Below are 13,382 nucleotides of genomic sequence, written 5' to 3'. Positions count from 1 at the left end.
CAATCTTGTTTGCACATTTTAATGATTGATTCATTGCATTTTCTACAAAGTATAAGGCACATTTAAAAATAAAATAAATAAATAAAACATGTCCAGCATTGGAAATTTCCTTAGATTTCTTCAGCTTGCGTTTTAACTCTCCTGACAGCAAACACTGCAGTTACGTCAGTACGCCAGACAAAGTTTTTCAATCTTAATTTTCTAATACCATTTGAAAGAAATACATTAAATAAAAAAAATGTACTTACTTGTGATGAAGATGATATGATAAACTTTTAGTGCTACTGTAAAAGGAAAGCACCGATGAGCAAATATTGCAAGTTGCAGGCTTTTTTTTCATTCTGAGATAGTGTGAAATATTGGATATATCTTCCAGTAAGTACACCCTGCCATTTTTAAAGATTTGTTTTTTGCGCACCATTTTTTTGATACTGCACCCAAGATTAATAGACCAATTATTTTTAATCGATCAAAGACCACAGGTGTGATTAATCAATTGATCTTTTATCGATTAAAAACCCTTGTGATGGGGTAAAGTGATCCTGGGCTGCAATTCAACCTCCCAGCCACCAGGGGACTGTGAATCAACCCCGGTGCTCCCAACAGAGATCACGTGATGTGGGTGTTGAGAAGCCAAAAAGTTTTGGTCGAGCGGTCGCCATCTTTGTTGGGGGCAACAACTCAGGAATACTCCAGAACATGCTCTGATTGACAGGTCGTTTAACACTAGTTTCTGATTGGTGTACGGAAATTAGGGTGTGTTCAAGGGAGTATAAAAGGGCCTGAGTTGTCAGAACAGGGGGATGTTTAAAAGGAGAAGGAAGCAAGAGAGAAGATACGTGGGAGAGGGTTAACACTTTTAAAGGATTACCAGTAGATTACTCATCTATACAGAACTTTTGTTGTAGATTGGGAGAAAGACTTGGAAGTCCCAGGACAAGCCGGAGAGGACCCACGAGGGGGCGCTGTTTCCCGGAAACCTACTATGAAGCATAAAAGAAAGAAAACATGTTTTTGTTTTGTTGGCTGATTTATTTTCTTAAAAGTAATCTTCTGTGCTTTATTTTGGGACTACCACCCCGGTTTGGTTCCCTTGTTTTGCCTACTCAGTACCATTAGTGGCAGAGAAACAGGACTAATTTATCCTACTTTTTACATATCCACTCTTACTCTGGTCCCACCGCAGTCGGATATTATTATTATTATTATTATTATTATTATTATTATTATTATTAATTTCTTAGCAGACGCCCTTATCCAGGGCGACTTACAATTGTTGCAAATATATCACTTTATTTTTACATACAATTGCATTATTTATTTATTTATTTTTTTACATTATTTTTACATACAATTACCCATTTATACAGTTGTTTTTTTACTGGAGCAATCCAGGTAAAGTACCTTGCTCAAGGGTACAGCAGCAGTGTCCCCCACCTGGGATTGAACCCACGACCCTCCGGTCAAGAGTCCAGAGCCCTAACCACTACTCCACACTGCTGCCCCGGATATGCGACAGACTACGGTGGTATTATCTGATGAGTGTCTGTTTTTCATAAACCCAGTTTGGTCAATGAATTGGACACAGCAGTATTATGTATTAATGATAATGGACTGTTATTGGCAAAAAGTTAAGGATTTGTGTTATGTCAGGATCAGATTCAAGTTTATACACATTTGAACAAAAGGACTTGCATTTTTTACAGATTTTTTGTGATCTGTAATCATGTATCAGGTTGATTGTGAATAGTGGAAATTGTTGATTTTTCCCTATTATGTTTTAACTTGTTAGTTTTGTTTGTTTAATAAAAATTCAGTTTTGGATAATATGAAGTTAATACAAACTTAGTCTGTAGTAAACACCTGTGAGTATCATCGATAGGAGAAGAGGAAAATAAATGGTCTAAATACAATGCTAACCCATTATAACATGACCTGTTATAGCGCAGAATCGATTATAACACGGTAAGGTCGCAGCTCACATTTCCCCCATGATGCAATTTGATTCACAAACGTTGGGTGAAGGTTCCAGATATTCAGTACAAAGTATGGCAGACAGCAAAAAACTAAAATTTTTCTCTATTAAAATGAAACGTGATTTGGTGGACAGAGTAAGAAAGGTGAAACTCAAGCAGCAGTTTCAAAAGATATAAATGTTGCAGAACATACATTGTGTGGATAGATAAGATGAAGAAAAACTAAGAGGTTTTCTTGATAAGATTGATTCCAAAGAGGGCTTGATAAGATTGACTCCAATCAAGGTGCATTGGCACAATTTTGCATGGTTAGGTATGTGCTAGACTAGTAGTGGTCTGCTTGTAGTTTCTGACATAGTACTCCATTTGTGCAATGAAGGAGCTTTATTTATTTATTTATATTTATGTAGTGCCTTTAACCAAGGCGCTTAACAATTTTTAAACTAAACGGTACAATCAAGAGAAAAATGGCTGAAGGAAGAAGGTATGTTTATTGGGCAAGGGTGAGGAAGTAGAGAATGGTGCTACAGTGAGAACAGAGGCTAGGGCAGGGTTGGGCAAGCAAGCAGGGTCCTGACCGGGGGTTAGGGGCTGGGGCACGCACTGGGGTGGGCTAGGGTGAAAAGATGTGTTTTAAGGGAGGAGCGAAAACTGTGTAGTGTAGGGGACTGTTTTATATTGAGTGGGAGTTAATTCCAATGAAGGGGAGCCAGGAGGGAAAAGGAACGGAAACGGGATTGGGCACAGGGCGAGGGCGGGACCGAGAGGGACAACAGAGTTTGAGAGCGTAAGGGACGGGAGGGAACATAGTAAGTGATAAGTGCAGCCAGGTAGGGTGGGGCGAGACCATGGAGGGATTTGTAAACTAGAGTAAGGAATTTAAATAAACAGCGATAGTAAACAGGGAGCCAGTGTAGCTGGAGGAGAAGAGGGGAGGAATGAGAGGAGCGGGGGAGGTTGAATATGATACGGGCAGAGGCGTTTTGAATTTGCTGTAGTGGTGTGAAGGCGTAGGAGGGAAGGCCAAGGAGGAGGGAGTTGCAGTAATCGAGGCGGGTGAAGATGAGAGCATGAACCAGGAGTTTAGTGGCAGAGAAAGATGGAGGGGCGTATTCTGCGGATGTTAAATAGGTGGAATCGGCAGGTGCGTGTAGAGGCCGAGATATGATCAGCAAGGGAAAGTGTCGTGTCAAAGATGACGCCAAGGTTGTGAGCAGAGTTAACTGGAATGAGGAAATGAAATGGTGGGGGTGGGAGGGGGAGAAGAAGGGGAGGGGAAGAAAAGGATTTCAGTTTTTGATGGGTTGATGAGGAGAAATTGGCGTGCCATCCAAGACTGGATAGCAGTCAGGCAAGCAGTTATACGGGCGGAAAGGTCAGGGGTGAAGGAAGGGAAGGAAAAGAAAGTCTGGGTGTCGTCAGCAAAGAAATGGTGGGGGAAGTTAAATGAAGAGATTAGAGCTTCAAGAGATGAGGTGTACAGAGAATAACAAGGGTCCGCTAAGGGGTGTTCCAGAAATGCCGAGGTTGGAAAGGGTGGAGAGGAGGATGGGATGATCGACTATGTCAAAGGCAGAGGAAAGATCAAGGAGAATGAGAATTGAAGAGAGGCCAGCGTGGGTGGAGTTGGCCAGATGATTCTGAACAGTGAGGAGGGCAGTCTCCGTGGAATGGGAAGGACGGAAACCAGATTGGAATTGGGGGTAGAGGGAGTTGGCAGATATGTATTGTGATAGGCGTACATGAACTAGACGCTCAAGGAGTTTTGAAAAATATGGAAGGAGAGAGATTGGGCGGTAGTTGGCAGGGCGGGCAGGGTCGAGAGTGGGGTTTATTAACAGAGGAATGATGGTAGCTGATTTAAAAGAGGTAGGGCAGATACCGGTGCACAGGGAGGAGTTAAAGAGGGAGACTAGATAGGGGAGGATAAGAGGGAGTAAAGGGGGTATGAGGGAAGCAGGGATGGGATCCAGGGGGGAAGAGGTTGGGTGGGCCTGGGAAATGATGGAGGAGAGTTCAGAATAAGATGTGGAGGGAAAGTCAGTAAAGGGGGCATTAGGAGCAGATGGAGGTAGAATGGGGAGCTGGGGATGGGGGCTAGTCTGGGGGAGAGTCCGGAGGTGTAGACGAATAGTACTGATTTTGGTTGTGAAATAGTGAGAGAAATCACTAGCAGTGAGGGTTGGGAGGACTGAAGATTGGGGTGAAGAAGGGGGACAGGGGGAGTAGTTTATTGAGGGTTAAGAAAAGCTGACCGGGATGGGGAGCCAAAGCAGTGATGAGAGTTGGGAAGTAGTCATGTTTGGCTAGTTCCAAAGCAGAGAGGAAATTAGAAAGGAGGGAATGATAGGTTTGGAGGTTCAAAGGTGAGGGAGAGGACTTCCAGAGTCGCTCAGCCCGGCGCAAAGAACGTCGGTCTGATTTAAGGGAAAGAGTGAGCCATGGTTGGGGAGACCTATGTGAAGGAGAACAAGGACATAAGGGGGCTAGGGAAGAGGTTAGCGCACTTGATAGGGTGGCAGAGGCTAAGTCCGGGTGAAGGGAAAAGAAGTCAGAGATGGAGGGAAGCAGCGAAGAGGAGAGGGAGATCAGGGAACTGGTGTCAATAGTATGGAGATTACGATGGAGGACAGGGAGCAAGGGTAGCAGAGTGGAGGGAGAGGGGGAGGGTAGGGAGAGAGTGAGAGAAAGGAGGAGATGATCAGAGAGGGGTCGGGGGACAGTTATGGTGGATGATGTTGCCTTACAGCCGGAGAGGAAGATAAGGTCGAGGGTATTACCAGAGGTGTGAGTAGGGGGCGAAGGGAGAAGAGAGAGGTTAAATGAGTTGGTGAGGGGGAGAAGGGCAGAAGCAATGGGGGAGCAATGTAGGTGGAGGTTGAAATCACCTAGGAGAATGAATGGGTGAGGGAGGGGTAGAAGGGAGGAGAGGAGGCAGTCAAGATGGTCGAAGAATGCGGAGGGCCAGGGGGACGATAGATGACAAGGAAGGTAATGCGGTGGGGGGAGGTAAAGGAGGTAAGTTGGTACCCAAAAGAGGGGAAGGTGGTAATATTTGGGGGAGAAGGTGCAGGGGTCCAGGAGGAGGGTGTAAGAAGGCCAGTACCGCCGCCTTTACCAGCCGGGCGCGGGGTATGGTAGAAAGTGGTGACTGAGGAGGTGAGGGCAGCAGGGGTGGCCGTGTTGTGTGGTGAGATCCAAGTTTCAGTGAGCGCAAGGACATCAAGGTGGAGGGAGAGGAAGGCATCTAAGGTAGCTGCAGGTTTGTTGCAAACTGAGCGTGCGTTCCAGAGGCCCAGTTTGATTAGGGAGGAATGGGGTTTCAGGGATTTGAGAGGTCAGGTGATAATGAGGAAGGGGAGGTTTTGCTGAAGGGGAAAGGTGAATCAGGATGGAGGGAATGGAGCGATGGAGGTTGATCACTTTGCGGCGGGGAGAGATTGGAAGGAGGGGGATGTGAAATGTAAGGGGGGTAGTGGGAGGCATGAAGGGGTCTGGGGTGAGGACCGAGGAGGAGTAGTGATCAGAGTGACTCCGGTTGCCAGGGGCAAGGAGAAGTTGAACGAGGAGTAAAATGATAAAAGGAAGGGGAGGGGGGTGGTAGGGGAGGGACATGGGTGAAGGACTCGCTCTCACAGAGCCCATTGAATTGGTGAAATCCTGCATGCTCTCACTTAAACAGGAACAGGTGGTGGGGATACCTAGGGGGGAAAGAGGGAGGAGAAGTGGTGAGACAGACTCTCTCACACTGAGTCTGGGCATTGGCTACAGGGTCTAAACTGAAGCGGGGGGGGGGGGGGGTGGAAGGAGTGGGAGAAAATGAACTGGTTATTCGTAGTGGTTCCAGAGTAGGTAATTATCAGTCCAGGTGGGAGAGAAACCGGTCAGCAACAATAAGGATGATGAAGGCCAAGGCAGGACAAGACACGGACGAGCACAGACGAGCGGCGCTCGGCGTGCCGCTACGCAGCAAGCTTGGTTGTAAATAGCATCCCAGGCGCGGCCTGATGATATAGTTGCCTGCTCCGCCTCCAGCAGGTTAGAAGCTGCTGGGATTTAGAGTCACGGTTTTGAACAGCGGAGACAGACAAGCAACAAACAAACAGTGAGAAGTGCAGAGCTGATTGCAGACATAGACCTCCAAAACAGGAATGCCAGGACACAGAACAGCAAATGCAGACGGTAGACAGCAGGTAGTTGTGCTGAGTGGTGAGTTTGGATGTTGAATGAGCGCTATACGGCGAGCTTGGATGTAAATAGTGTCCCAGCCGCGGCCTGATGATGTAGTTGCCTGCTCCGTCTCCAGCAGGTTAGAAGATTTATGCACTGCTCACAGCAAGGCAAGATCAACAAAAAGAAAAATTCACTTCAGGATCATCAAGACCCGTGCAATACAAGACTGGCTGGAAAAAGAACTAGTATTTGCCAGGAAAATCGATGAATACTCTGAGACAAAATATTCTCTTTCACTCAACTTAAATATATGTGATCTGGCAACAAATTCAATCAGCTAAAAAGGAGAGGAAGGAGCTCCATGTGACATTCCTGGATTTGGCTAATGCATATGGTTCAGTGCCACGTGAACTTCTTTGGGCAGCATTTGATTTTTTCAGTGTACCGATGACAATAACAAATTTAGTGAAAGCCTACTTTGGAGATTTGCAATTTAGTTTTTCAACTTCAGAATTCAGCACTACATGGCAATGCCTAGAGGTTGGAATAATGGCAGGATGCACCATTTCTCCACTGGCTTTTACCATGGCAATGGAAGTAATCATTAGTGCATCAAAATGGGTAGTAGGAGGAGAGCGCTTGGCTTCTGGAATGCGACTACCACCAATTCGAGCATACATCGATGACATGACAACCATGACTACAACAGTAGCCTGCACTAATCGGTTATTGGGCAAATTAACCAATAACATTGAATGGGCACAAATGCAATTCAAGCCCACTAAATCAAGGAGCATCTCTATAATTAAAGGCAAAGTAGTAGATAAAACATTCTTCATTAATGGTGATGCAATAAGCCAGTGAAGAGTCTTGGGAGATGGTATGACGGGGATCTAAAGGACACAGTTTGTGTGGGAAAAGTTAGACAACAAGCAGTGGAAGGGTTGAAGAGCATAGACAGCAGCGCTTTACCAGGCAAACTAAAACTGCTTTCAGTTTGGTCTACTGCCGAGGTTGCTGTGGCCACTGACTGTGTATGAGGTTTCTTTGACAACAGTAGAGAAGCTGGAAGCTTTAATCAGTTCATACATCAGGAAATGGTTGGGAGTTCCACGCTGCCTCAGCAGAGTGGGACTTTATGGTAAAGGAATACTGCAGCTACCAGTCTCCGCTCTAACCGAGGAGTTTAAGTGCACCAAGGTCCGACTGGCGTGTCGACCCACATCCTGAGGTGGGTCGCTGGGACCCGGGTCAACCCGAGTACGACCCAGGTATGTGGTTTCACACTATGTGTTTGTCAAAAAGCAATAACAAAAGGGAATTGTAAAATGTTTCCATTTCCTTAAATATGACACACACGTGTACAATTATTAAAATTAGCTTCACAGTAAATAATTGATAAACAGAACAAACTGTCATTTATATCTTATCAGTGAAACTCTGTACACTATCTATTGATGTTCAACTAGACGAAGGAATGCTGCAGCTACCAGTCTCCGCTCTAACCGAGGAGTTTAAGTGCGCCAAGGTCTGGCTGGAAATGACATTAGTAGAGTCACGCGACAAATGCGTAAGGGAGGCAGCACCTATGTTGAAAACTGGAAGAAAGTGGGCGGCAAAGAAAGCTGTGGAAGATGCAAAGGCTGCCCTTCGAATTGGTGATATCATGCGGCAAGTTCAGCATGGAAGAGGGGGTCTTGGTCTCAGTTCAGCTCCTCCTACATGGCACAGGGCAGCCCCAGCTCAACGGAGGAAGCTGGTAGTCAACGAGGTGCAAAAGCAGGAGGAGAGGATGAGGTGCGTAAAGGCCGTTTCCCAGGCCAAGCAGGGAATAGATGAGATGGGAGAGTGTGGAACAACGCAAGATTGGCTGGCAAGACCTATGGTCAATGGAACAGAGTAGGATCAGTTTCCTCATCAGGTCAACATATGATGTTCTCCCATCACCACAGAACCTAAACCTCTGGGTAGGAGAGGATCCCTCATGTCCTTTGTGTTCATCACCTGCAACATTAAGGCACATTTTGACAGGATGTAAGGTGGCTCTTAGCCAAGGACGGTTTACTTGGCGCCATGACCAGGTGCTGCGATGTTTGGCCTTAGCATTGGAAGACAAGCGTAACATGACCAATAAGTTGCCACCTGTTACATCAAAACATTACACACAAAAGACAACATTCCTCCGCCTAGGACAGCAACCACCAAGAAAAGGTGTTAAAACCAATCCTCGCCCAGGACAACTGGAAGCTGCTAGAGACTGGAAAATGCTGGCAGATGTTGGTCAACGGCTTATTTTTCCACCTGAGATTGCCACCACTAACCTTCGACCAGATATTGTCTTGTGGTCTGGATCAGCACGCCTTGTTCACCTGATAGAGTTAACAGTGCCATGGGAGGATGCTGTAGATGAGGCGTATGAGAGGAAGAAACTGCGGTATGCTCAACTAGCCACTGAAGTGGAACAGCGAGGATGGAGAGTCCGGGTTTACCCAGTGGAAGTGGGTTGTCGAGGATTTGTGGCACACTACAACCCTGTTTCTCAGAGACGTCGGATTCAGTGGCCAAGAGTTGCGTCGCACAGTGAAGAACTTATCTGAAGCAGCAGAGAGGAGCAGCAACTGGCTGTGGTTGAGACGGAAAGATTCTGGCTGGGGATCTCAAGCACAATAGAAAGAAAGAAACGCTGATGTACAGGTAAGTAAGCTGGGCTGAGTTGAGTGGGGGATGGAGGGGGGTGATGCTGGGACGCCAGAATCACCGTCGAGCCCTCTTGAGCCCTCGTGCGCTGGGGAAGCTGAACTGTGGTTGATCCCCGGAGCCAGCATCGCAGCCGTTGTGTGTGCTGATGCGCCAGGGAGGCAAAATAAGCTGATCCCTGGAGCCAGCATTACACTTCAGCCATTAACACCAGACAGAAGGATATCTACATCATCATATGGAAGGAAACGTAAATGGATGGAGACACATATGGATCACATTAGTTTACTGTAAAGCTACGTCTTAGTTGGTGCTTATCTTGGCGAGAGCCGAGTTCAAATCAGCATGAAGTTTTAACATCTACTCTCGTGTAATGGAAATCATTACCCCTCCTGCTCTAAATCACACACGTTATACAGAGTAGTGTGCAAAACTTTAGGACCACCCCACTAAAAATGACCTTTGGAAGCTATTAACAAATTGGAACATAAGCAAAGTCTAGAAGGTGAGTGCACAGATAGTTGGACTCTGGAATAATGCAGTAACCATACATACATAATCAACAATCATTTAAATATTGTCTTCCAGAGATTATCCTTTCTATTTTATTTATTATTATTTGATACTGAAGCTATTCAGAAATAAGTTAGTATTCCTCAATTTAGTTGCATATTATTACACTTGTTGCATACTGTAATGGGTAACTTGACAACATATTATTATTATTATTATTATTATTATTATTATTATTATTATTATTATTATTATTATTATATGTTTATTTAGCTGTTGCCTTTAGCTTTTGCCTTTAGCTGTTGCCTTTATCCAAGGAGACCCATTTATTAATTATTGATTATTATTTATTTATTTTGCTTCAGTCTCAAATAACTCAAGATATTTAAAAACATAGATGATAATATTTGTAATGTTGGATTTATAAAACGCAAGGGGGAGTAAGGTTTAGGCTATTTGAATATGAACGGAATGAAAAAAACGAAATAAGATTTATACTGTATAGAGAGCAAGTAGCTGAATAAATCAAATGCAATATTTATAACAATTTGTGAATTTAACAAAGACAATAGACTTCAAAAATACTATTATTCAATTTCTCTATCTTTTTTTGTGGACCCGGTCGACGTAACAATACTGTACCTTATGCTAAAAACAAAAATATGTTTAGTAAAAGTAACTCCCAAGGAAGCCAGCAGGTTCTCTAAAAACAAAAAGAAGGTGAGGGCAATCCACAAACAAGTGGAAAATGGACTTCGCCGCGGGACAGAAGCGGCACTAGACACTGACCCCCGGCTCCACTCGGCTCAGGTACCGGTTTGTGGCAAAAATGCCATGCAGCACTCTCCACTGCAGGTCTCTGGAGCGCTTGGGCAAGGGAAGCTTATACAGCACCCTCCAGACAGGAGCTTCATTGTCAGGGACACCGAGGTGAGCCCTCCACTTTGTGTCCACCAGGTCTTTCAATTTATTAAAATGTCTGGTTTTCACACAAATTTCATACAGTGTCTTCTCGATTGTGTGGTAAGCCACCTCAGTGACCTTCCTCAGCGAGAGCAGCTTGCCAGCCTGCTCCTCCTTCTCCTCCATTGCCACTGAAGGGGAGACCGGCACTACAGGGAACAGCGGCTCCTGCTCTGGAGCCACACGCGCCTCCAGAAACCTGCTGAGGAACTGAGAGAGTGTCGGACAGAGAGAAGCCTGAAGATCGCTTAGGACCTTCTCCAGGAAACACACTGATCTAATATTCAGTGCAGGGGATAAAACCCTGCTGGCTTTCCAATTAAAAAGATTAAAATCAATTAAATGCCCCAATTTAGTAAAACCTGCTTTATAAAACACAGCAGATAAGAAAACAGAGCTAAAAACCTCACAATTAAAAATAGGGTTAAAAATAGGGTTAAAAAACAGGGGCTCTTCAAAAACCCACTGTGTGCTCTGTGATTTTTCCGATCTTGTGATTTTTAAAAGTCTCCATGTATTCATCATATTCTTATAAAAACCCTCCACCCCTCCATCATTAAAACAATCAGGAGATATTAAAAATAAACCCAGCCTGTCTGCCCTCTGCAATAAACAGAAGGCCAGGTCTCTCCAGCTCAGCTGTGGGGCGTAGGGTAGCCTCTGTGCAGCCTGCAGTCTAAATGCTGCCACCCTGCTGGATGGAGCCCCTGCCCTCCCTCCTCACGGGGGAGATACAAGACAGCCGGGCACAGCCAGTGATGCCCACTCCAGAAAAACTGTACCAAATATTTCTGTATCTCGTTTAACAAACCCAGGGGAGGGTCCAAGCATACCAACCTATGCCAGAGCATGGAGGCGACTAGATTGTTAATTATAAGGACCCTGCCTCTGAAGGAGAGCCGTGAGAGGAGCCACTGCCAGCTCTGCAGCCTCCTCTTCACTTTGTCCAGCAGACTCTTGTTTACTCGTACTGAAGTAGCCTTCTCATACATTATAATGCAGGACTCCAGCACTGTGACGTCTCGGCCAGTAGTGACAAATACACAGAGATTATCAACATATGCAGAGAGCTTGACGGGGACTGCACTGGGCACATCTGGCACTGCCAATCCAGGCAGATTCTCCCTTAGCTAGTGCAACAGGGGTTCTATGGAGAGAGCATAGAGCATCCCTGAGAGCACAACCCTGCCATATCCCCCTCTGCACAGGGAAGGTGACAGTCAGGCTGTTATTGATTTTCACAACACTAAAAACATTGCTATAAAGGAGTCTTATAAAGAAATAAAAACAGGGCAGAAACCAAAAGCTTTTAAAACACGAAACAGATACTCATGATCAACTCTATCAAAAGCTTTTTCCTGGTCAAGTGAAACCAAAACCAAAATCAACTATAAAAACTTTGGACACATTAAAAAGGTCTCTTAATAAAAACAAATTATCAAAAATGGATATCTCGGGCACACAGTATGACTGGTCAGAGTGCACCACTGATCCAATGTTGGTCTTTAGGCAATTAGCGAGAGCCTTGGAAAGCAGTTTGTAATCGGAGCACAGCAAGGAGACAGAGCGCCAGTTCTTGATGTTACAGAGGTCTCCTTTCTTAGGTAGCAGTGTTATCACTGCCTCCTCTCCTGCAGACCCCGATACGCCCCCTCATCGCTCTCGCTGACCAGCTGGCTCTCAAACGCAACAATCGCTCTCTCCAGCTCACTGACCACTGCGTCCACTGACCTGGTGACATTTTGAGTGTATTGTTGACAGAAGTTTAATTTGAATTTTTCCTACATCCCACCACTGTTTTAGATACAAGATGCTCGGATATATTGTGAGAAGTGTTGAATTTAAATCAAGGGAAGTAATGTTAAAACTCTACAATGCATTAGTAAGACCTCACCTAGAATATTGTGTTCAGTTCTGGTCACCTCATTACAAAAAGGATATTGCTGCTCTAGAAAGAGTGCAAAGAAGAGCAACCAGAATTATCCTGGGTTTAAAAGGCATGTCGTATGCAGACAGGCTAAAATAATTGAATCTATTCAGTCTTGAACAAAGAAGACTACGCGGCGATCTGATTCAAACATTCAAAATCCTAAACGGTAGAGACAATGTCGACCCAGGGGACTTTTTTGACCTGAAAAAAGAAACAAGGACCAGGGGTCACAAATGGAGACTAGATAAAGGGGTATTCAGAACAGAAAATAGGAGGCACTTTTTTACACAGAGAATTGTGAGGGTATGGAACCAACTCCCCAGTAATGTTGTTGAAGCTGACACCCTGGGATCCTTCAAGAAGCTGCTTAATGAGATTCTGGGATCAATAAGCTACTAACAACCAAACGAGCAAGATGGGCTGAATGGCCTCCTCTCGTTTGTAAACTTTCTTATGTTCTTCTTATGTTCTAATAGTTTTTTCCATTTTGCCACTGTTTCCAAAATAATTAAAAATAATTATAAAGTTTTTTTCTTGAAGAATGCCAGTACGATTTTGAATGTGAATTAATTGGTAATAAAACAGTAACAGAAATAAAATGGTGATCTGAGATACTGCTGGGCACTATACTATGCTTTTGATAACTTTATTAATGTGCTGCTGTGTAGTATAAAAACTGTCCAGGCGCGCCCCAGACAGATGGTTTTGGTTAAGATTAATCCAAGTGTATTGTTTGCTGGTGGGATTAGAATTCCTCCAAATGTCTACCAGGTCAAAAGAGTTTAAAACTGTGGCCAGCTGTCTGACAGATTGGGGATGAGGTTCCCCATGGTTTCTATCTTTACTTGAGTCAATAGTGCAATTAAAATCTCCCCCCGCCATGAGGACGTTTTAAGTAGTACACCCCCCCAGTACCTGACTGAGCTTTTTAAAGAATAAAATCCTCTCCTCCAATATTAGGTGCATAAATATTTAAAAAAAATAAAATAAAATAACAGCGTGTTTTATCTGGACTTTTAAAAGTCTACTCTGAACAATCCTTCTATATTTAAAATCACTCTACCAAATCCTTGAGACTGCCACTGAGACTGGTTAGTGCTGTCTGAGTGTGTCTCCTGCAATAAAACTAA

Source organism: Acipenser ruthenus, chromosome 4, assembly GCF_902713425.1.
Source record: "Acipenser ruthenus chromosome 4, fAciRut3.2 maternal haplotype, whole genome shotgun sequence".
NCBI lineage: Eukaryota > Metazoa > Chordata > Actinopteri > Acipenseriformes > Acipenseridae > Acipenser > Acipenser ruthenus.
Note: the sequence above shows the minus strand (reverse complement) of the source record.